Source organism: Astyanax mexicanus, chromosome 11, assembly GCF_023375975.1.
Source record: "Astyanax mexicanus isolate ESR-SI-001 chromosome 11, AstMex3_surface, whole genome shotgun sequence".
In the NCBI taxonomy this organism is placed as follows: domain Eukaryota; kingdom Metazoa; phylum Chordata; class Actinopteri; order Characiformes; family Acestrorhamphidae; genus Astyanax; species Astyanax mexicanus.
This window is the reverse complement of record NC_064418.1, coordinates 14886478-14909121: the sequence shown is the minus strand read 5'-3', so window position 1 is coordinate 14909121 and position 22644 is coordinate 14886478. Positions and strand designations below refer to the sequence as shown.

At 39.8% G+C, this 22644-nt stretch overlaps 1 protein-coding gene across 2 annotated transcripts in view; it reads left to right on the top strand.

The window, feature by feature from the left end:
• Nucleotides 1-885: 885 nt before the first annotated feature.
• The window catches only part of LOC103033833 (R3H domain-containing protein 1), a 73570-nt gene continuing 51811 nt past the window's right edge, over nucleotides 886-22644 (top strand). For both annotated transcript variants that reach the window (XM_022667912.2, XM_007250596.4), the window contains exon 1: nucleotides 886-1061. The gene's annotated coding sequence lies outside the window, so the exon portion shown is untranslated. The remainder of the gene's footprint in view (nucleotides 1062-22644) is intronic.

Here is a 22644-nt window from a genome sequence, read left to right as displayed (position 1 = left end):
TTTAATTAGTTGTCTTTACGACTAGGAGTGTGCTATATCGTATCGTACACGATAATATCGCCCAAATTTTTCAATGGCATGAATGATATTAAACCCTGAAATATCGTGCCATATCACATACCCCTATTTATCACATCAAGGTACTACATTTTTGCTATTTTTAGTAAAACAAAAGTTCACACTGTTTTTATTTCCCATTATAATCTATTAGACACAGATTAGATCTGTCCAGTATCATTCATTTTACTTTAATCCTGGATATATGGAGACATTTGGAGTGCATTTATAGTACCATGACTTCTGTTACAAATCTGATAAAATTCTTGTATTTTTTAAAATCTCAGTTAAGTTAAGGGTGTGCCGTATCAAATCGCATGCAATAAGAAAAAAAAATAATATTCATTTTGTTGCAGTAGTGTATTCTTGAAATCATTTTTTTAATTTAGTCTTTCGTCATATAGCCAAGAGTATCGTTATTGTGAAAATACCATGAAATATCGGGATATAATTTTAGGGGAATATCACCCACCCCTATTTGCGACTTAATTATCTCGTGCCCACATTTAAAAAGTTTTGGCCACACATTATTAATATTTTATTTTATATTATTATTTTTTACATTGTGACACCTTAGAAGTTCCAAAAATACAGTATGAAATCTCATCCATTTCAAATATTTCAGAAAGCAGTGAATCAACATTAAGACCTGCTTTAGATTATATTTTATTCAAAGATTACACAAAACAATATTCTTTTGGAAGCTGCAGCACTAATAATTAATTTAGGAAAGTCCAGCATTTTAAACACAGTTTGTTTTAGTCTGTGTAGTCTTTAGTTTTTACCCCCCCTTCCTCCAGGCGACCCGCTCTGATCCGCACTGGACGGTTCAGCGCTGTTCGCGGCGCTCCGCTCATTGGGTTCCCGCTGAGTGAGCGCCTCTCTCCCGGCTGAGCTCCCTGCGCCTCCGCCCTCAGGTTCCCCACTCCAGCTACACCAATGAACACAGTTTGTCGCGGTTTAAGACGAGAAACAGAAGAGCGCGGTCAGGTATAACAGAAACGGTAAGCGCGTGTTCTCGTTTTTTCTTTTATTAAGTGTTTTCTTGGCCGTGTGAGGAACGAGCGGCTCTGCGGTCTCTGCGCTAGCTAGCTGCCGGGCCGCTGCTGCTGCTGCTGGAAGTGGATAGTGAATGCTAGTGCTAATGCTAAGCTAACGAGCTAGGCTGTTAGATAGCTAACTAGCCAGCAGGGCCCGTATAATATACAGTCTGCCAAGAATATAGAGCTGGGAAATACCTTCTATTGCTATGGAATTAGAGAAACATTGTGGTAATTTGTGTATATTGCACCCTAAACTTATGTGAGCCACTGGTTAACTGAATTAGCCTGTTAGCAAGCTAGCTAACCAGCTGCTGGGCAAGCTAGCTAGCTAGGTTAGCAAGTTAGCTAACTAACCTAGCTACATAAGCTACATTACAGCTAGCTATCTAACTTTAGGCCTTATCTGTAACCTAATATTAGAAATGTGGTCAAATTCTCAACTTGTGTGCTTTTAATTCTAATTTAATAAATGGTTGAAAGATGTTTGTCCAAAAAACTACACATTGATCTTTCCTTTAAAGCTAGTCGTGATTTCTGTGTGTGTTTTTTTTAGGGCCTGTTATAGTCCGCTATTACATGTTACACCTCTCTCACCTAGGGAAATACATATTCAAGGTATTATTTCTCTTATATATGGTTAAGAATGGTCATGTTTGAGGCCAATAAGAGATTTAAACATATAATGTCTTACTTTAGAAATTCTCATTATGGAATTTCTCATTGTGAGATCCAAATAATGGCTTACATATTATGGCTTAAAGGTTTATCTCAGCTTAGCCTCAGGTGTGAATGAGATTATTATAAGACAATGTGTAATATCTCATAATTTCTTGTATAGTTCTCTTTTACAGTAACTTACCAGTCAAATCCTTGGACACACCTCTTCTCAAAATGTTTTCTTTATTTTTATTATTTTTACGTTATAAACTTAAGACATAATTATACAGGAACCCATGCAGAATTGCTTCGTAAACAAAAAGTGTTAAACAAAGCAGAATATGTTTTATACTTTTGATTCTTCTAAATACCACATTTAGCTTTGAGAACAAGAAGATCTTGCACACTCTTGGTATTTTTTTAAGTTGCTTCATTAAGGTAGAGTCACCTGAAATAGTTTTTTCAGCTTCTTGAAGGAGTTTGTGGTGGTGCTGAGCAACAGTTGCTGCTTTTTTCCACTCTGTGCTCCCAGCTCATCCCACATTACTGCAAATTACCATCTCAGTTGGATTTAGGTCAGGGGATTGTGCAAAACAAACACTTTTTTGTTTACTACATAATTCCATATTTTTACCCTAATTGTTTTCATGTCTTTAATGGTAATATATGTAGAAAATACATAAACACACACCAAATGAGGTTTGTCCAAACTTTTGTGTGGTACTGTATTTCAGCAGGTCATTAATACAGTATGAGACTTTATTCATTTCTCATTTGTGTTGCACAAGATTTCAGAAATCAGAGTCAACATACGCTCAACAAGATCTGCTTTACATTAAACTAATCCTTATGCATTTACCTGTTAGTATAAAAAGCAATGCACTGCATAATTATTAATAAAATTTAGATGTTTGACTTGGAGTTATAAATAAATAAATAAATAAAATGCATATGCTATAGAAGAAAGTATTGGGACACCTGCTCATGTATTTTTTTTTTTTTTTGTGTGACATCAAGGCTATTAAAAAGTGTGTATTTTACTAAGTTGGATTAACTGTCTTTACTGTCAAAGAAAGACTTTTTATGCTAGATTTTGGAGCATTACTTTTAGGACTTGATTGCATTCATTAACAAGTTAGAAGATTACAACCTAAAAAATAAGTGAGTAAGTCCTGTGCCGTTAATCGACTTTGATCTTTGAGTACATTAAGAGTAAAATAGACCTTAATAAAATTTTTTGATCAAGATTCATGAATGCTGTGTAAACACCAGTAGAACATGTTTGTTAATGAATATCAGTGGTTTGCAAATTTGGCTTGTGTCCACATTTCTTTACAATTACCCAACATAATACCATCTATGTCCATAATTTACAAATGACAAATGATTAACAGTTTAGCTTTGGTCTGCATCCTGATGGTGTGAGCACTCACTAACTACCAATAGTGAGCAGTCATGAAATGTTGTGTTTTTGAGCTAAACAAATATTTAAAAACAGGTTCTACATTGTACTAGTTTACATTAAAGTTTACAGCATTTGGATAAAGCTTGTATACAAAGCAACTTCGATTTCAGTCATGTTCCTTAGAGGGAAAATGTAGAGTTATGAGTTTAGCCCAAGGACTTAGCTTACTTTAGCTTGGTGTACTTACTCAGCCAAGGAATTACATCACATATACTGTCAGCCATGGAAAAAAAAGGAAGTCTGGTTTTGCACTAGACAACACCAACCTAGCTTGCACTGAAAAACTGGCTTGGGCCTCAACTGCCCCTATAAACACAACAAATGCGAAAAAAAAAAAAAAATCCATCCAGCCATTTATAATAAAACAGTTGGTGTCAGGAATCATATGCGTTTATCATATGGATTACTCCCTTATTTTGACGTTACAGTAAGGAAACCTTCATAGAACCAACCTAGCACCACCCCACCCACTATATCAGCTGAAGAAATGCCTTTTTGGTCATTTTGGTTGAGTAGCTCGAACAGTACCCCAACCCTTTGTTGCTTGCGTTGCCCCTAGTTCTTCCTCATTTTGGTGTGTTTGCAGCTGCTCGTGTTGTTGCATGTGGGCATGTATTGGCGTGGCCAGTTAGCATGCTGAATGATCTAACACGCTACCTATTGAGCTATCTGCTGCTTTCTTAATTTTTCTCAAAATTGTCCCTGCATTTTAGCAGAGATGCATTATAATAAACCAGAAAATGGTTAAAGTGGTTATAAAAGCCTCTGTAAGAATGAAAAGCCTCCTTGCTGGAAACATAAACAAAGTACTGAAAGAAATCAGGTGTTCAGAGAGCAGAAGATGGGGACTTGCCTGTGATTGGTCTGAATAATTTGTTGCATAATTCAGTTGCACAAAGTTAAGAGACTTGATTTGTCGCTTGTTGCTTTATCAGCATGTCGCTAAATGCTGCTACAATTTGTCCTTTTTCATAAGAAATGATTGGTCACTCATTATTTGTGTCGCCTGCCAGTATGAGTACGGCAGCATTTTTTAAAACTTTTTGAACTAATTACAAAATTATAGGCCTGAACCAAAGGCCTGACTGCTTTAAACCCTTGCACAAGTTTATTGGTAACTACTATATTGCATAAAAACACCAAGTGCAATGCAGGCACTTCGTATATTTCTGTTTTAAAGAGTTGTTTATTTAAGTAATGATAGGAAAACAAATATTTTAGAATTAGATAATCAAGAAGCCCAGTATTATTTGTAGCCTATTATATAATCTGCTTTTGTTAAAAGGGAAAAAATAGGGTTTGCCATTTGCCATTAATTTTAAATAATAGATTCTTGTTTTATTTTTATTGTATACTGTATAACAAACAATGCCTGTTTGTGCTTGTTCTCCTCATGTCTATGCAATGTATATCATTATTGTATTTTTGTATTTACCTCCGGCAGGTATTGCAGTATGTATGAGCCCCGCTGGCTGTATGTGGAGTGTAATTTCAGCTCAGCCCTCATTGGCTGATGGTAGTTTAAACATAACATCAACATAGTGTTTCACACCAGAGAATTGGCATTCACTCCACACTATAGGATACTAAGTCATAAATATTAAACATGTTTTATGTTCAAGGAAAGATTGGATTGGACACCACACAATAAAGAATATCACCTTTTACGATCATCCTGAAATCATTTTGCCTGTAGAAGCAAACTCACTTATTTATCCTATAGTTATAATGCAAGGCTTTTTTTTTTTTGTTAGGAGTGTTTGGGCTGAGTGATGTACTCTTGAAAGGGTTATCTGGTTAGTGCCATTCTTTACTTTGCTTCCTCCGCAAGACTGAAGCATGTAAAACATGTTAATTAAAGTCATACTATAAAACTTCTGTAAGAACATGAAGAAAAAAAAAGTTTAAGATTTTTATGCCACTGAAAATATAATAAAATAATGATGGGATTATACCCTTTTAAAGACAATACACTTTTAATCAATTATAGTTTATTTTTCATTTGTCATACTACACTCTGTGTATAGTGTATTTTCAATGCATTTCAAAGCATATGCTTTTTTTTTTAAAGGCAACATGCCTCTGGTCTATGTTCTTTAATTAGGGATGATGTACTGTATAGAAAAGATGCATTGTAATGTAATTGATCTCATTGGCAATAAAATATCATATTGCCTTTACTCTTTTGTATAGTCCTAACTTTGTGGTCCTAGCTGCATATATTTTGTAAATATTTTGTGTTGTGAATGTATGCAGCCCTTGGTGCTGACAGTGCCTTCATCAATGCTTCTTTGCAAAAAATGCAATGTTTTTCTCATCATCATTTGTACACCATGATAATGTAATGATAATCTTGGGTACAGTGGTGCTTAAAAGTTTGTAAACCCTTTAATATTTTCTGTATTTCTGCATAAATATGATCTTAAACATCAGACACCAGTCCTAAACATACAACCTAAAATCATTAAATATATTTGTGTGAATAACATGAAGTTACATTTACTTTTATAATAATCTTTATTTAATAACACAACAAAAATGTATGTAATGTTAATATGCACTTGGCTCTCAGTTTCACAAAATCAGTCAGAAAAGACCGCATTTAAGGTGGAATGGAAAACTCACTGAACATGAATGAGATATACAATTACTAGAAATAAAACGCGCTTTGTTTTAAACACCCTTGTAGGCTCTAGTGAGAGAAAAACATTTACCTTGTCGCTAACAGTAGCATTACTAAATGTATGGCTTGTTTTGGAACTGCTTGTTTCAGCTGACACATTTAAAGTGGAAGTAAAAATGGTGGGAAAATGCTAATGCTAACTTGTTCGCTAAATGTGAGGTGAGATATAAATTTACTAAGAATGAGATGCCTCTTGTTTAACTACTCTAGCAGGTTCTAGCAACATTGAGTGAGAGAAAATTTGAACTTGCAGCTAAATTGTGCTTTACAGCCACGGCTTTAGGTGGCTTACTGCCCTACATTAGGGCATAGCAATTGTACTCATGTGTATGATAATGTAGATCCAATTAAACGATTATTAAACTAGCTGGCAACTATGTGAATAATCAGTTTAATTTATTTAATTTATTAGTTGTTGCAGGCCTATGGTGTTTGCTTATTTATGAGTATTTTATTTTATTTAGTAACCCACATGCAATGGAGTATTGTAGAGAATTGTGTTGCGATATATCGAGTAGCACAGTATTGAGATCCCATTGTTATAGTGGGCAACATATTAAGATATCATATAGTGAGCTCACGCCCCTGTTCTTCATATTGGCTCTTAGCATTCTTAGTGTGGGAAAAACATTTATTTTTTTTATTATTATTTTTTTTTTATCACGGTTACGTGTAACTATGACTATACTCTGCTATGTTAAGGAAAATACAGTTTTTACTTGCTTGTTTAGAATAAGGTCTCTTTGATAGCTCTAAGCTGCTGAGGTGCTGCTGCTGTCAAGTCCTCTTAATGGCAACACGGGTTTGTGTAGCCGAACTGCTACATTACTGCCGTTTGCATCCTGCGCTAAGGCACCGTAGTCTAATGCATTGCGACACCCATCTACTCAAGGGCTTTAAGCCAATTTGCGGAGCACTTTACCAACGCGAGGTGTTAAAACAAGTGCAGTCGTCGTCTTCCTCCTCCTGGTTGCAAATGAAGCCGAGCTAAACAACCATGTGTGCGGCCTCAGCAGAGTCTTATCGTTCCGGCAGAAAATGTCATTATCTTAATCGAGGGAATAAAAATGTGGAGGAGGGCAAGAATAACCTATCTGACCACACGGCTGCTCCTTCTTCTTTGAAGTTTTCTCCTCGCCGGGTCTGTCGGGCCATCTAATCGCATTATAACTGATCTTATCTGCAATATAGTTCAGCAATCGTCTCTCTTCTCTGGCCTGTATCTGTCAGGGGGGAATATTAATAGAGCTGGGGTGATGTATGAGCTCTGGTGAAGAGTGAGCAAATGTAGGTGTACATCACCCCTTAGGAGCCACTCACCTGAGAGTAACAAGCCCCAGGAGGCCTTTTGTTAAAACACCACACCACCTGTTTTCAGGCTAATTTTAGTCTTGAGTCGCCTCTTGGTATAAACAGCGTGGTACAGCGTCGGCTCTTGTAATTACATTTTGTATGTGCTGAGCTGAGGATGTGTGATTTTTGACTAACTGGTGCTGCTGGACAGCTGCATTGTGTGTAATGACAGGGATCACCCTTTGGCCCTATTTCCGAATTTAACACATAGATATGTATATTCATTTTTTTATTATCCCAAAATTGTAGCACCCCATGTAGGTGTTAGTTAGACCCATTTATTCATTTAAAAACGTTTTTCCTTTAAATAAACATAGATCATTAATTACTGTTCTATAAACTGAAGCAAAATGGCCCTGTATTCATTGGAATTCATTTATAGTTTAATTTATCATTTTCTTCACAAAAGTGCTAAAGTAGCACTTAAAGCTTTGCTGGTGCACACCATTCGGAAATGAGTGAAATACACCAGAGAAAAACAAGCACATGATTGCAGCTACAAGATGAAAGTATGAAAACACCCTAGTCAAGGAAATAGCATACAAAATAAAATACAATATTGTTAAATATTGTATTATCATAGTCTACACTATTCCATGAAGCTCTCTACACTCTACACTCTGAAGGTCACATGAAGTTTAGAAGTCTATAGTGATAGATTCTGCAGAAGGTTGGAGACCTTTATGCTTTATGCACTGACAGTTGGCTGTGGAATATTTAGTAGTGAGGAAATTTAACGACAGAACGAGCTTAATTTTGCCTTGCTCTTGATGCGTTTTGAAGTTAACATGGTCATTCCGAGTAGGGCTAGGCGATATGGAGCAAAACAAATATCTCAATATTTTTTATCTGAAAGGCGATATACATTGAAATAAAATCTCAGTATTTTATTTTTGTACTTCTGAGACAAAACTGCATGTTCCAAATTTTATACAAGCACTTTTATTAACATTCAGCAGTTGGATCAACATGAGACCCATTCTAAAGATGGAAAGCTCAGTCTGCTATGTATCAGTATTGACAAACTAAGAAAAGGAAGGCGAACTGTCTGAGCTAATTGGAACGCAACATAGTCTATCACATGAAAGCCTCAATTGCAAGTGTCTTTTTTTTGTGTCTTTTGCATTAGCAAAACTTGCCGAAATGCTGTGGCACCGATTCAGAAAAATCTTTTGGGTACTGATGTATTCTGACTTTTGCATTTAACACTGCATTTTTAATGTTATTTGAATACCTTTATCTACAATGTTCAAGACCATAATAATTTATTGCATTATGTAATGCAATATGATTTGTATTTTGTGTTTGTGCACAAAGCATATCAGAAGCATGTGGGCATTAGTAAGCTCAGGGGCCAAAGGAATATATATGAAAAATATATGGAATTTTTGAGTCTATATCTGGGATACAATTCCACAGTTCCGTAAGAAATAATTGGGCCCTATGTACTGCGGCGATTGTGAAATCTGAGATTGCATCATTGATGTTTTAAGCTTGCTAGTTAAGGTTGAAGTCATTCAGCATCCTGTTTTTGTGTTGGCCTTCTAGCCACTGGTATAGACTCTTTACATTTCTTATTTTTTCACTGAAGCTTACAGAAAAGGAAACTTTCCCTCCTTTTATGGTCCTTGAAAGTCTTTCACGATATCTCTCAGAAAGGAAGCTTTTGTCATTCTTTATTTTTCCCTGCTTGTATCGTATCTTTGCTGCTATGGAAATGTGACTATGATGAGACAAACGCTGAGCGATTTTCTATGAGCTGGAGGCTCTATGTTCTTAGTTTTTTCCTCCCACCTTTTACCTCTTCCATCCATTAGAGTGACTCCTTCCCCATCTCTATGAAATATCTGACACATGAGATTTGTCAAGCTCTTCTTTTGACACAGTGGGTGGCTTTATCCGTCCACTGATGCTCTGACCGTACCGCGGGTTTAAAATCATTACTGGCTCACCCCATCAGTCTTTTGTGTTTTCGGAACGCTCACACCGTCCAGAGCCATCAGTCACCAGAACGGGTCACGGTGCCAATCAGATTTCCCCAGCATTACAGCTTTGCCTCTGAGGTTCATAAGGGAAATAATCTTGCACAGTTTGAGCACTTGCATTAATGATATTTCCTGATGGAGATCTCTTGTGCATAGGCCTGTCACGATAATTATAACGAAAATAATATTGTCATTTTCAGAAAAGAAAAATATCAATATATCAAAGTAATGCAATATTATGTTTTGCAATGCTGTATACGATTTGCAACAATAAAGTATTTTTTTTTTAGTTATTAGTTTACATGTAATGATTGGCATAAAATGGTGGTTATTTTTGTGTTAAAACCCTGTCCACTTCATAGCAGTGTTCTACTTTCTCCTGTAGATCTCACTGTTCTAAATTGGATAAAAATATTTTTACACCATCATTTCATGCATGTGATGGTGTTTTTTGTTATTATGGGTTTTCCTGTTTTATGTATAAAAAAAAGCAATATATCATCTTTTTTAAAGTATTGCAATATATATATATATATATATATATATATATATATATATATATATATATATATATATATATATATATATATATATATATATACACTGCTCAAAAAAATAAAGGGAACACTCAAATAACACATCCTAGATCTGAATGAATGAAATATTCTAGGGCTGTCCCTAACGATTATTTTTTAAACGATTATTCTAACGATTATTTTTTTCGATTAGTCGACTAATCTATTCATTGAGAAACATATTTAAATAATTATTATTTTACGTTTTAAAGCAAACGATAAATTACTATATTTATATATAATAACAACAACAACAACAACAACAACACAAGCCTACTAAACCAAACCCCACACTTATAATCACTTACATGTACAGCACGTTGTTTAGATCTATAACGCTAAAAATGGATAAGCTCCCATACACCACAACCGTGTGTTGCACTGTTTTCTGTGACCGCTAGATTTTGTGACCACTGGCAAGTAGTTCTCAGCAGACCGGTGCACTGGCCGATTCGAAACGTGTTCGTTTCTAATGTTTACCCCGACTGGCCAAAACGGTTAAGTTTAGGGCTGAGGGTAAGGTGTAGGTATAGAAAGCTTCCGTTTTGCCAATGAACGATCATAACCGTGAGCACTGGTCACAAAATTCCGACGGTGACAGAATACGGTGTGACACCGCAGCGCCGACGGCGCTAGCTAAAATAACTTAAGGCAGCTAGCTTAGCTAAACACCTGAACTTATGAATAATGCTACTGTTTCTGGAAACTATATATATAAATATAAACCAAAAATGTATAATTTCTGCCTGTGGCAGGTTTAAAACCTTTGGTAGACAGCCTTAAGTCTTTTTAAGGACACCCGCGGAGACCCTGATGTAAACGGTAACTTACTGTGTGACCCTGTTGACATAGTGCTCCTGGATGTTTGCGCTTCAAGTGCTCCTTTTGCACATATGGCAGAGGACCACATTGTTGCCCTTTTGCGTGAAATGCTCCCAAACTTTAGATGCCCGCTGGCGTTTTTTGTAGCTGGAGATTGCTCTCCGGAGTCCAAGCTCTCTAGAGCTTAGATTCTCTGCCCGAACCCGACATGACCCGAGGCCCGCCCGTAAATCCGACCCGGGCTCCAGAAAATAGTCCGAGATGTAGGCGTCTGTTTTTTAATTATATTTTTATTTAAAAAAAAAATAACGAAAATAACGAAAACTGAAAGTGAAACTAAACTAATTTATTTATAAGCGCTGTTTTCACTACCGCAGTTCTACAGCGGGGGTGTTGTGCCGATTCTGTCCGCGAAGCGGGAGTCAGATTCAGCAGAGAGTCGGATTCGGCACAAACGCGGCGGCACCTCGCGGTCCGCGGTGTCAGTTGTAAGCGCTCGCGCTAGCCGCAAAATACGGCAGAAAACACTGAGGGAGCTGCAGAATTATGAATGGGACTAGAATATGAGCACGAGGAGATCAAAGAGAACCTTCACCTGTGAGTAGCTCTCACCAGAACACGCAAATCTCTCTCTCTCTCTCTCTCTCTCTCTCTCTCTCTCTCTCTCTCTCTCTGTGTCTCTCTCTCTCTCTCTCTCTCTCTCTCTCTGTCTCTCGCACGTGAACTCCTCCGCGTTTGACCTGCAGAACTGTGTTTAGCTGTTTTTAAAAATTATTTTAATTAAATAATAGTTCTATGCTTCTATGTTACCGTGTTAATTAACATAATTCTGATCATATTTCGCTCATTAAAACAGCCCGAAAACAGCCAGTTGGAATTTTTGGGCCCGATCTAACCTCTAATGCTCTCCACAGGCGCCGCCATGTTTACGACGCGCCGACGCACGTTATGCAAATCGATGTATTTTTGTAATCGATGACGTCGATTATGTCGACGCGTCGCCCCAGCCCTAAAATATTCTCATTGAATACTTTGTTCTGTACAAAGTTGAATGTGCTGACAACAAAATCACACAAAAATAATCAATGGAAATCAAATTTATTAACCAATGGAGGCCTGGATTTGGAGCCACACACAAAATTAAAGTGAAAAAACACACTACAGGCTGATCCAACTTTAATGTAATGTCCTTAAAACAAGTCAAAATGAGGCTCAGTATTGTGTGTGGCCTACACGTGCCTGTATGACCTCCCTTCAACGCCTGGGCATGCTCCTGATGAGGTGGCGGATGGTCTCCTGAGGGATCTCCTCCCAGACCTGGACTAAAGCATCCGCCAACTCCTGGACAGTCTGTGGTGCAACGTGACGTTGGTGGATGGAGCGAGACATGATGTCCCAGATGTGCTCAATCGGATTCAGGTCTGGGGAACGGGCGGGCCAGTCCATAGCTTCAATGCCTTCATCTTGCAGGAACTGCTGACACACTCCAGCCACATGAGGTCTAGCATTGTCCTGCATTAGGAGGAACCCAGGGCCAACCGCACCAGCATACGGTCTCACAAGGGGTCTGAGGATCTCATCTCGGTACCTAATGGCAGTCAGGCTACCTCTGGTGAGCACATGGAGGGCTGTGCGGCCCTCCAAAGAAATGCCACCCCACACCATTACTGACCCACTGCCAAACCGGTCATGCTGAAGGATGTTGCAGGCAGCAGACCGCTCTCCACGGCGTCTCCAGACTCTGTCACGTCTGTCATGTGCTCAGTGTGAACCTGCTTTCATCTGTGAAGAGCACAAGGCGCCAGTGGCGAATTTGCCAATCCTGGTGTTCTCTGGCAAATGCCAAGCGTCCTGCACGGTGTTGGGCTGAGCACAACCCCCATCTGTGGACGTCGGGCCCTCATACCATCCTCATGGAGTCGGTTTCTAACCGTTTGTGCAGACACATGCACATTTGTGGCCTGCTGGAGGTCATTTTGCAGGGCTCTGGCAGTGCTCCTCCTGTTCCTTCTTGCACAAAGGCGGAGGTAGCGGTCCTGCTGCTGGGTTGTTGCCCTCCTACGGCCTCCTCCACGTCTCCTGGTGTACTGGCCTGTCCCCTGGTAGCGCCTCCAGCCTCTGGACACTACACTGACAGACACAGCAAACCTTCTTGCCACAGCTCGCATTGATGTGCCATCCTGGATGAGCTGCACTACCTGAGCCACTTGTGTGGGTTGTAGAGTCCGTCTCATGCTACCACGAGTGTGAAAGCACCACCAACATTCAAAACTGACCAAAACATCAGCCAGACAGCATAGGTTCTGAGAAGTGGTCTGTGGTCCCCACCTGCAGAACCACTCCTTTATTGAGTGTGTCTTGCTAATTGCCAATAATTTCCACCTGTTGTCTATTCCATTTGCACAACAGCAGGTGAAATTGATTGTCAATCAGTGTTGCTTCCTAAGTGGACAGTTTAATTTCACAGAAGTTTGATTTACTTGGAGTTATATTGTGTTATTTGAGTGTTCCCTTTATTTTTTTGAGCAGTGTATATATATATATATATATATATATATATATCACAATTTGGATTTGGAACCACTGTAGCATGGGAATTTTTGTATTGCCATATTCTTGTCAGTACATAGCTCTATTTAAAGGGGACATATGTATATGTAAAACTCACTTTTTGCATGATTTCTTCCACTTGGATCTTGACAGCAACTATAAACACTTCCAAAAGTGAAACAAATCCATCCATACGTTTTCTGTGAGTCATTTGAAAGAGTTTGATGTCAGGAATCATATTCTTCTATGAGATATGTGGATGGATTTCTTATTGTGATGTCACAATAAGAAAACCTGCATAGAACCACCCTGGCACCATCCCTCACCCATAAACCCCCACCCACTACATCAGTTGAAGAGCAACCATTTTGGTCTGCTGGTTGAGAACCTCAGACAGTACACAGCAGGACTAAACAGCAGACTTTGTCTGACAGAGGAATCTGTATCTACTGTTCGTCAGCAAGTCAGCGGGTGAGACAGTGCTTCCATCACAGTTAAGCATAAGCTTGCTAACTCTGACGTGGTAAATGCTCAGGTCAGAGTAGAAATATTCCAGAGTAGAAATTAAATTTCTTAAGTATAGAAATCATAAAAATCTTACAAAGTCTCTGAATTATAAAAACGTAGTAGTATTGTTGTTTTTTTGTTTTTATTTTTCATTTTTGTTTTGCTATTTTGAAAGTGGTCCTATTTTTTTTTCTTTGAGTGAAAGTCTTTAAAATGTATACATTTGTTATCCCTATAGATGCAGGGACCCTGATAATGGGTTATATTGAGAATCAAAAATGATTGAGGACATGCTTATATACTGTATGATAAGTCAATAATGTAATTATTATGTAATTATACCTACTTGTGCACAATTGGGTAACACCAGAACTTGCAGAACCAGTCAAAACCCTGGTAAACTAACCCTGCAATGCATGTTCATGTTTAGGTACACCAGAATTTGCCAGAGTTGACTATATTTTGCTGGCCTGTTCCCTGCTTGACTGTGCACTACCTCCTTCGGTAGCTCACAGGCCAGGCAGGCAGGGGGTCCGTCGGATTCTGTCAAATCAAGGTAGAGGTCGACGCCTAGGACGAGGGCTGACCTAATTAGAATACGAGCTGGCAGCATCTTCCATCCATTTCCCACACTCCCCAAAGTAGAAGTGCCCGCCCTTCATTTGCATATGTTACACAGTGCGTGGCGGCGAGCGCCCCAGTTGCAGAAAAAGCTCACCCTGACACAGATCTGGGTTTGCAGATACTGGTTTTGCAGACGATGGGATCTCTGGTCTTTTTTTAATTGCAGGAGATCATAATGATCCCACCCCACATTCCATTCTGGTCTTCATAGACCCTCATTGTCTCTTTCTCGCTCTCTCTCCCCTTTTTCTTCCTGCAGAGATTTGCATATTGAGGTGAAAAAAACCTGGGTGGTTCAGTAATGTGCTTAAAACAGTTGCCCTTTCCCCCCCTTGAGTGGTGATTGTAGGCTTTTTGTGTCCTTCCAAGGGAAGATAAGTCGCTTGAGGGGTATTTTAGCCTATTAAACTTTCTCCATCGCTTTCTCTTTTGCCATTTTTTTATTTTTTTTTTCCTAACACTTGTCCTGAGTAAGGGCATTTATGCACTTGTCCTGAACAAATGAGTCCGCACCCAGGACCAATTCTGAGCTTGTTTGAGTCGGGGCTCGTTATTGCTGGTTTGTTCCTCACAAAAGAACTCTTTAAGTACTTTGAATCGATTGTACATCATTTTTCTGTTTGTAGAGTCGCAATAGCTTTGGTCAGTTTTGGCTGGCAACACTTTTGGGACACTCAGCATTTTAACTCACAGGAACACCTCTAAACTAGGAAAGCGTTCTGGTATGAGAAGATTTTTATCCCTACAGGTCAGTATGAGACCGTACTGTAAAGTTAAGCCAAATCCAGTACCAACGCTCCAATCCTATCAAAGTGTGGCTTTATTGAGAGACACTGATGAAAAGGGAAGAAATGTGATCAGTGGTAGCATCACATTACGAAATGAAGCAATCATGCAACCCCACACTCTGCACTGGGAGTGGATAGCTTCCATACCTGCAGCGGACCAACTGCACCAGCATTAGAGCTTGAAGCAGCTTTTCACATTTGACCAAATGTACCAAATCCTCAGAGCATGCGCACCTGAGTCTGGAAATAAAAAGGCTAATGTGACAACAGCCTTTCTATCTTCTTATTTCTCTTTTTCTTTCTCTCTCTTAGCCCACACACAGAAAAGACGGTAAGATGGGAGGGAGGCAGGTTATTAGACTAAAGTCCAAAGTATCAGTCTCGGTGTGGAGTGTGCAGTCTTGAATTCCTAATGATGAGCTGTGACCTGTCGCCTCATCGGTTGGTTGTTTGTTTGTGTAGTCAGGGGAGGCTGAGCTGCTTATCTATTTTTGAGCCAGGTGTGGCAAGAGAAGGCTCAGCGAAGGCAACTATGGCCAAGAATCACATAATGAACTTCGTTCTGAGGTGCCTTTCACCAGTCTCTACTGAGAGGCAGCCGTACAGTGCGTGCAGTGCTGCCCAAAGAGAAATGCTTGGTCAATTGGTAGATCTCATCTTGCTAATTCTTGAATGTTTGAGCGGCCTTACTGTTCTTTAGGTCGACGGACATTCCAGTTTCAGTGTCCCTGGAAGTGGGAAATATATGGCTCACTATTGATTCTGACACTTAACTGCCTCGTATCTAATGACGACTTTGTCGCTCACTGTAATTGCATCTCTTGTTACTAATGCTCAGTGATTTTTGTGAAACAAAAACAAGGTAATTATCATTAAGCCTGCCTGTTCAGGCCTCTTCAGATCTTTTGCAAGGTAATAGATTGTCACTGGAATCAGGGAGTTCACAGCTCTCTGGGACAGGAGGGGAATAAAAAATGTCTCTTTGTGGTGTTTAATTGCTCTTCTGCTGGTCCTCATGCACGGTTGTCATCTCCCTCCTCTCTTTGATTATCTGACTGACTCATCTGATTTAGATGCATGTCTGGAACAGGGAATTGAGTGCAAAAAAAATGTCTGTTGTTGCTACGTATGTAACCAATGAAGAAGAGTTGAGTTAAACTGCATCTCAAAGCATGTGTACATTCCATGTGCTCGACCAGACTTGTTTGAGTAGTCATTTTCAGTCGTTTTCATTTGACAAAGCCACTTATTCAGAGTGTCTATGTGTTGAATGTAACAGTGAGGTACCGCCGCCGGTCCAGAAGGTAGTGGAGCCGAAATTCCGAGAGAACCTGCGGCAGTGAGGCATGCATTAACCAGTCGTATTGCCAGCAATTTCGTTTCCCCCTTCTCCCGCACCCGCCTGTCCTTTGCCACCGCAGGAGTGTGTCACGATGAAGAGTAACGGTGTCGCCGCGCAGTGACACATCCTGAACCAGAGCTGGCTCTGCAGAGCAGTATCCTTCCCCTGCCCTAATGAGGATGGAACAGTGTCCACAGGAGCTCTGTCACGTTCCTCACCGCAGAGTGAAGAAGGCTCCTCTCTTTCTCTCCCCCAAGGGACCTCATTAGGATTTTTTTCCCGGTGTCTGTGTAGGAATCGGGACGTCCTTAGGGGAAAATGTAAATAAACGCATTTGTCACTTACACCCTCCACCGTTCTGTCCCCCCCACACCAACCCCCCATCACCACTTCCCTTTTTTGCCCAACCACCACCACCCCCCCCTCCCATTCGCGAAGAAGAAAAATTGCATTGCGAGGCTTAATTAGTAAGCACTGGCATTACGCTTTCTTTATTATGTAAATGAATCGGTCGAGCACTTGGAAGTGTTGTCTCCCAAGCTTTGTGCCAGGTGTTTCCTGACTGAATGCAGGGTGCAGACATTTTTCTCTCTCCCTCCCTCTCTTCTTCTTCTCCATGCTAAAGAAAAAGACAACTGTACTGTGAAATCGCAGGACAAGCTATAATTATTTGACAGATTTTTTTTCTTTTCTCCCCTTCCCCTCCTCCCCTCCAATCTGCAGCTTTAGTGCTGGAAAGACGTGAGTGACAGGGCCACTTTGATTCCCTTTGTTGAAGCTCAGCAGAGAAAGTGACTGATGATTTTTCAGAACGAAGCTGCTATCGAGAACGCCACCACGCTGCTTAGTGCTTATCGTTCATAAGTTCAGCCATCTCTTTCCCTCTGCCTCAATTCCCGTTCCCCGCTCCCTCTGCCTAGTTCCCCTTTCCTTGTTCCCCATGCCTCGATCATTGGGAACTATCCACGGGTGGAAGGCAAGGAACTTGATGCTTGCAAATTCAGGGGCGGGGATTAGTCCTAACGCCTGGAATCGGATGGTCGCATCTCTCAAGGGGGTTAGCAGCTGATTAATATTGAAAAACTGTAAGTCCTTTTTCTTAGTGGTGGGTTAACAGGTCATGGCAGTTTTATGAGGTGAGATGTGGGTTCTTAATCCCCCCCCCCCCCCCCCCTGCTTCTACACACAACCTACCCCCAACTCTCCACAACCACCCTTAGCACTGGAGGAACAGTCTTTTTTTTTTTGCCATGTTCTGCTTTTTCAGCTTTGAGAATGGTAGATTTTTATAATTTATTCTTTTTGAGACCTGGTCTTTGAGTCGAGCTGTGCCGTGCCGGAGATGAGGGCTTGTGGTCAACTTGTTCTTGTTCCTGACTCTTTCAGAGTGGAGGTGACCGTCTCAGGTTGGGATTTGAGGATCTCCTCATTAGAAGTGCAGTTTGCTCATTTACTAAATTTGAATGTCATTGAAATATCAACATTGATCATAGTTTTGTTGGATACGCTTGCAGAACAGCCTGGCCTTTGAACAGCTTGGGGATGTGTAGTATACTGTCTGTGTACCGGGACATGGGATCCACAGATCTTAATTTGCCCGAGACCAATTCTAATAACTGAACTTGTTAATACCAGTGATACAGTGCATAACATAGATTAGAGATTAGTGCTGTTTTGTCAGGTTGGAGGTGGTTGCAGAACAGTTTCAATGGGAAAAGGCTGAAAACTGTTTTCTACTTAATGCTAGTAAATTTTACTTTCTCCATCTCCAAACTGCTAAGATGCTACTTTGCTTAGCATTGGGAAAATGTGCAGCCCAAAGCAGCATGAAAAACTGAAGACTTTTTCAAGAAACAGTATTAAATTAAACTGCACTGACAAGCAGCAAGTCATGAGACAGGAACTAGTTATCCTGCCCTCTGATTTTTTCCATGTCCCATGGAAGTTAAAGTGTTTATTTTATTGTTGATGATTATGGCTTACAGACAATGAAAATCCAAAATCAGTGTCTCAGAAAATTAGAATATTATAAAAGACCAATTGGTATTTTTGGCAGTGTGCCAAGTCCTGCTGGAAAATGATATCCGCATCTCCATAAAAGTTGTCAGCAGATGGAAGCATAAAGTGCTTTAGGATTTTCTGGGAAAACAAAACTGCACTGACTTTAGACTTGATTTAACACAGTGGATCAACACCAGCAGATGATCTGACTCTCCAAACCATCACTGATCATCAGTAAATTTTACATTTCATTTGAAAACCAAGGGAGCAGAGTCTGGAGGAAGAGTGGAGAGACACACAGTCCAAGCTGCTTGAAGACTGGTGTGAAGTTTGCACAGTCAGTGATGGTTTGGAGAGACATGTCATCTGCTGTTGTCTATACTACTGGTTAAGATACTCAGGATACTGGTCAAGCTACACCATTGGAAGCACTATGATGTTAAAAAAACACGATTAGTTTTGTACTAAAGACCCCTTCAAGAATCAATAATTAAAAATATCTCCAAGTTCACATTCAAATGTGTCTTAAAAGATTTTACTAATACTGGTTAGTAACTCAGGTTTGCTTCAGTTAACTGCATTTTGGTGCTGTTCAGTCTGTGGTGCTGATCAGAGCACTGAGAATCAAAGAACTTTCTCCACTTTTAATCACTAGCAATTTAAGCAGCAGCAGCTCAGACAGGCAGTCGTTAGTTTGTAGGCACGTGTGTGTGACACAGCCTGTTACAGTAAACTTAACAGCAAACATGTGAATATGTTAATTGAAGCGTGCCACAGATGACAAACAGCTCAAAATCGTCATGCGCTCAGCTTTTAACAGCTTGACAACATGAACCATCTCTACACGCTCGTCTCCAAAGAGCTTATGGGGAAGATCTGATCACAACAGGCTATAGATTACTTCCGATAACTTCAGTTGTGAAGAGAAAATCTTGAGTCTACATGTATCATCTGATGCTTATATTTTACGCTTATTTTTTTATTATTTTTTTTAAGATACCCTAGTCAGTAGCACTGAACCATTTAGTCAGATTAGAATTAGTTCAACCCAGCTTGCCATCAGCTACCAGAGCCCCGAGAGAGCACAATTAGCCTAATTAACCCATAGAATCCTAGCCTGATATGGTGTGTTCCTTTTTCAGGTCTTATAACACAGTACTTATATCAGACAGCCACGTGGCACAAGATCTTCTACTCCAGAAGACATATGGCTGCTAAAAAAAAAAATAAAAAAAATAAATATAAAAAAAGTTACCTGTTGCCTCAGAGCAGCCTATGCTTTTGAGTATTTTGACCAGGGCCAATATAGCCAATATTCCAACTAATAACAAACCTGATTTACTATACTAGATATTTAGTTTCAGCTGCTTATTTTGTACATATTTTGTGTTGTGGGGAAAGTCCCTTTTTTAACACTTAAGTGGCAATGATGACTTAATGCAATTTACTCAGGGACCCGAAAGTGAATGTCAATATTAAGCAAATAAATAGTTATAAGGGTAGAATAAAATAAGGAAATTTGAAGGAGATCTAAGTTTTTTTGGTGTTTTCCCAATAGGTTTCATTGCGGATTTTTAGACAGAGTAAGTTCCGCCCTTTCTAACCATATATAGTTTATGCCGATGCTTGAAGGCATTCCTGAGTAATTAAGCAGAGAACACAAGGTGCGATAAGTCCATAATATAATTATTGTGACAGGCGTAGGGTTTAACTTTTTGAGGTCCAGATTCAATTACAGTCGCCAGAATGCCTTTAGTCACATATTTGTGACTATATTTATGATAAATATTATACAAACTTATAAGTTGATCGATTCACATGATTGTATAGATCGTGTTGTAATGAACCACTCCTGTTTCCCCATACTGTACATTATTCTAAAACTATAATAGATCTTGAAACACCTTAACAACCAGCTCATACTTGATCCCACAGATTGCCAATTGCCAAAAAAAAAAAAAACACTACGAAGTGTGTGTGTGTGGAAAAAATCACGAAGTAAATTGAGTCACTAAGTCACCACAATGATCACCATATTTAATTCACACAGAGAAAAACATGCTGAGTAAGAAAATAATAACCTCATTCTAATATTGGTGACACAACTGTGTTATTGTGCTTCAGAAATGGAGGACTGCGATTGATAAAGATTTTTGGTGGGATCAGCATGGATTGTAGTGGGAGCAGGATTTAAAAAATTACATTTTTGCATTTTTGATGCAAATTTACACACTGTAGAGAATGGCAGTGAGGCCTTTGTGAAGCTTTGTCTTAAGTGATGTTTGCATAGTTTAAGACAACGTAGGCTTATTGCATGTAATAACCTATATCTTAGGGTAAAGATATAAACAAAAAAGTGTGGTGTGATACTGCTGTTGGATATGTACCCCATTTTACTTTACTTTGCCTCGCTCTGCCTCCAGCCTTGTTATGCCACATAATCAAAATCTGCAGCATGAGAAGCTCCCTCTGTTGCTGCAAATGGGTTATGCATTTGGGTTTGCTGTTATTTACGATGTTATCATATCTCTCATGATATATTTATCATAACTCCGATCACAGTAACACTAAAACTATAATTTATATAAGTAAGCCCTACATTTATATTACAGCTCTACATATATGCCAACCAAATTAACTTTCAGCAAGCTAATAAAGCTGTTTTCCAAAGTGCTTATGTCCCACTTAGTTTTCAGTCCACTGTCTGTACCTGTGCTCCTCCCTTCCTTTCGTCTTGTGGTTTGCCAGCCCAATAAAGCTGTGATTTATTCATTGATCCATTACACCGTGTATAAACATGGTGGACCGTGCGGTCCCATGTGCGGCTGTGTTGTCTTCACCAGCTGTTCTCCTTCTTCTTGATTAACCGCTGCCTCATAGAGGATGCAGCATCTTGTCATTTATTATGTTGACGTAGAGATACACAGTACATTGGCCTTCTCGAACTGGGGCATCCATAATTATCTGTTCGATGACACCTCCCCTGATTTATGATCAATACGGTATTATAATTTAGTGCATGGAGGGCCAACGTTGACATATGTTCTTTCTAATTGAATAGCTGAGAGGATCATTTTCCTTTGGGAAGCAGGCAAGGGCAATTAATGGGAAGCTGTGTTCCTTTGAGTTTCCTGTTCTGGTTTTCGGTAGACTGGCAGTGGGGCTTTTGAGTTGTTTGGTACTCGTACAGCTAAGTGTTGAGTTGAGTCAAGTCAAGGTGAAGGACTGATAATAAAATGACCATGTGCTTTCTTTTGTTGGCTTCTACCAGTTGTCTTTAAATAGATTACGTCAGATGAGTTTGAATACTGCAGTCAGTCACCTGGGCTGTTGGGTAAAAGCTAGTTGGTGTCTTTTTAACGACTCTGAAGGTGCTAAAAAGGTACTTGCAAGACACTTTCTGCAATCGTGATGACATGCTGACAAATGGAGCATCATATAAACAGTCTAGTGTGTTGCGCTCATTTTTGTATCTATTTTTTTTCATCTGATTTTCTCAGCAAGGTCGTGCCGCAGTTGTCGGCCTGTGTGCCCTGATCCATCGACACCTCGTGCCCCACACTTGCCGTGTTCACACTTCTGCCTGTCAATCTGCTCGCACCATCCGCCCTCGAGTAACAAACCTCTAAGGGGCTTTCAGCAACAGCCAGTGCCAGTTTGACTGCTGCAGATACTTTTTGAACAATTAGTTATGAAGGAACGTGGGTTCTGGCCCAGTTGCATTAGTTATACATGTCCCAAGGCAGGAGCGTAGGACTGCAGGTTGTCAATGTGGCTTCTTCTAGCGCATTCAGAACAGTTGCATTATTAAGACCGTGCAGCGCTTGCGTTTTTTAGCTTTTCAGACATTTGCAGTAATTATCAGAGGTGGGATTTAATCTAAGGCTCAAGCCTGCCTGCACTAATTCAGCAATAAAATGGCATAGAAAGATTTGGCGGATGGGAGGGAGAGCAAATACAACACATCCCTACCCAAGCCTCCCTCCCCACTCTCTTCTCTTCTTTCCAGCCATTCAAGTGAGTCTCAGAACTTTCTCATCATCTCCTTATTACCGGAAAATCCACGGCTGTGTTATTGCCAGACGTGATCTCTGCGCATCCTCGATTTTGTGCGCCGTCTCAGAATAATGTAAACAAATTTAATGAACGCGCCGCTCTCCCCGTGCCTCCACGTCAAATCTCCGAGGCGTTT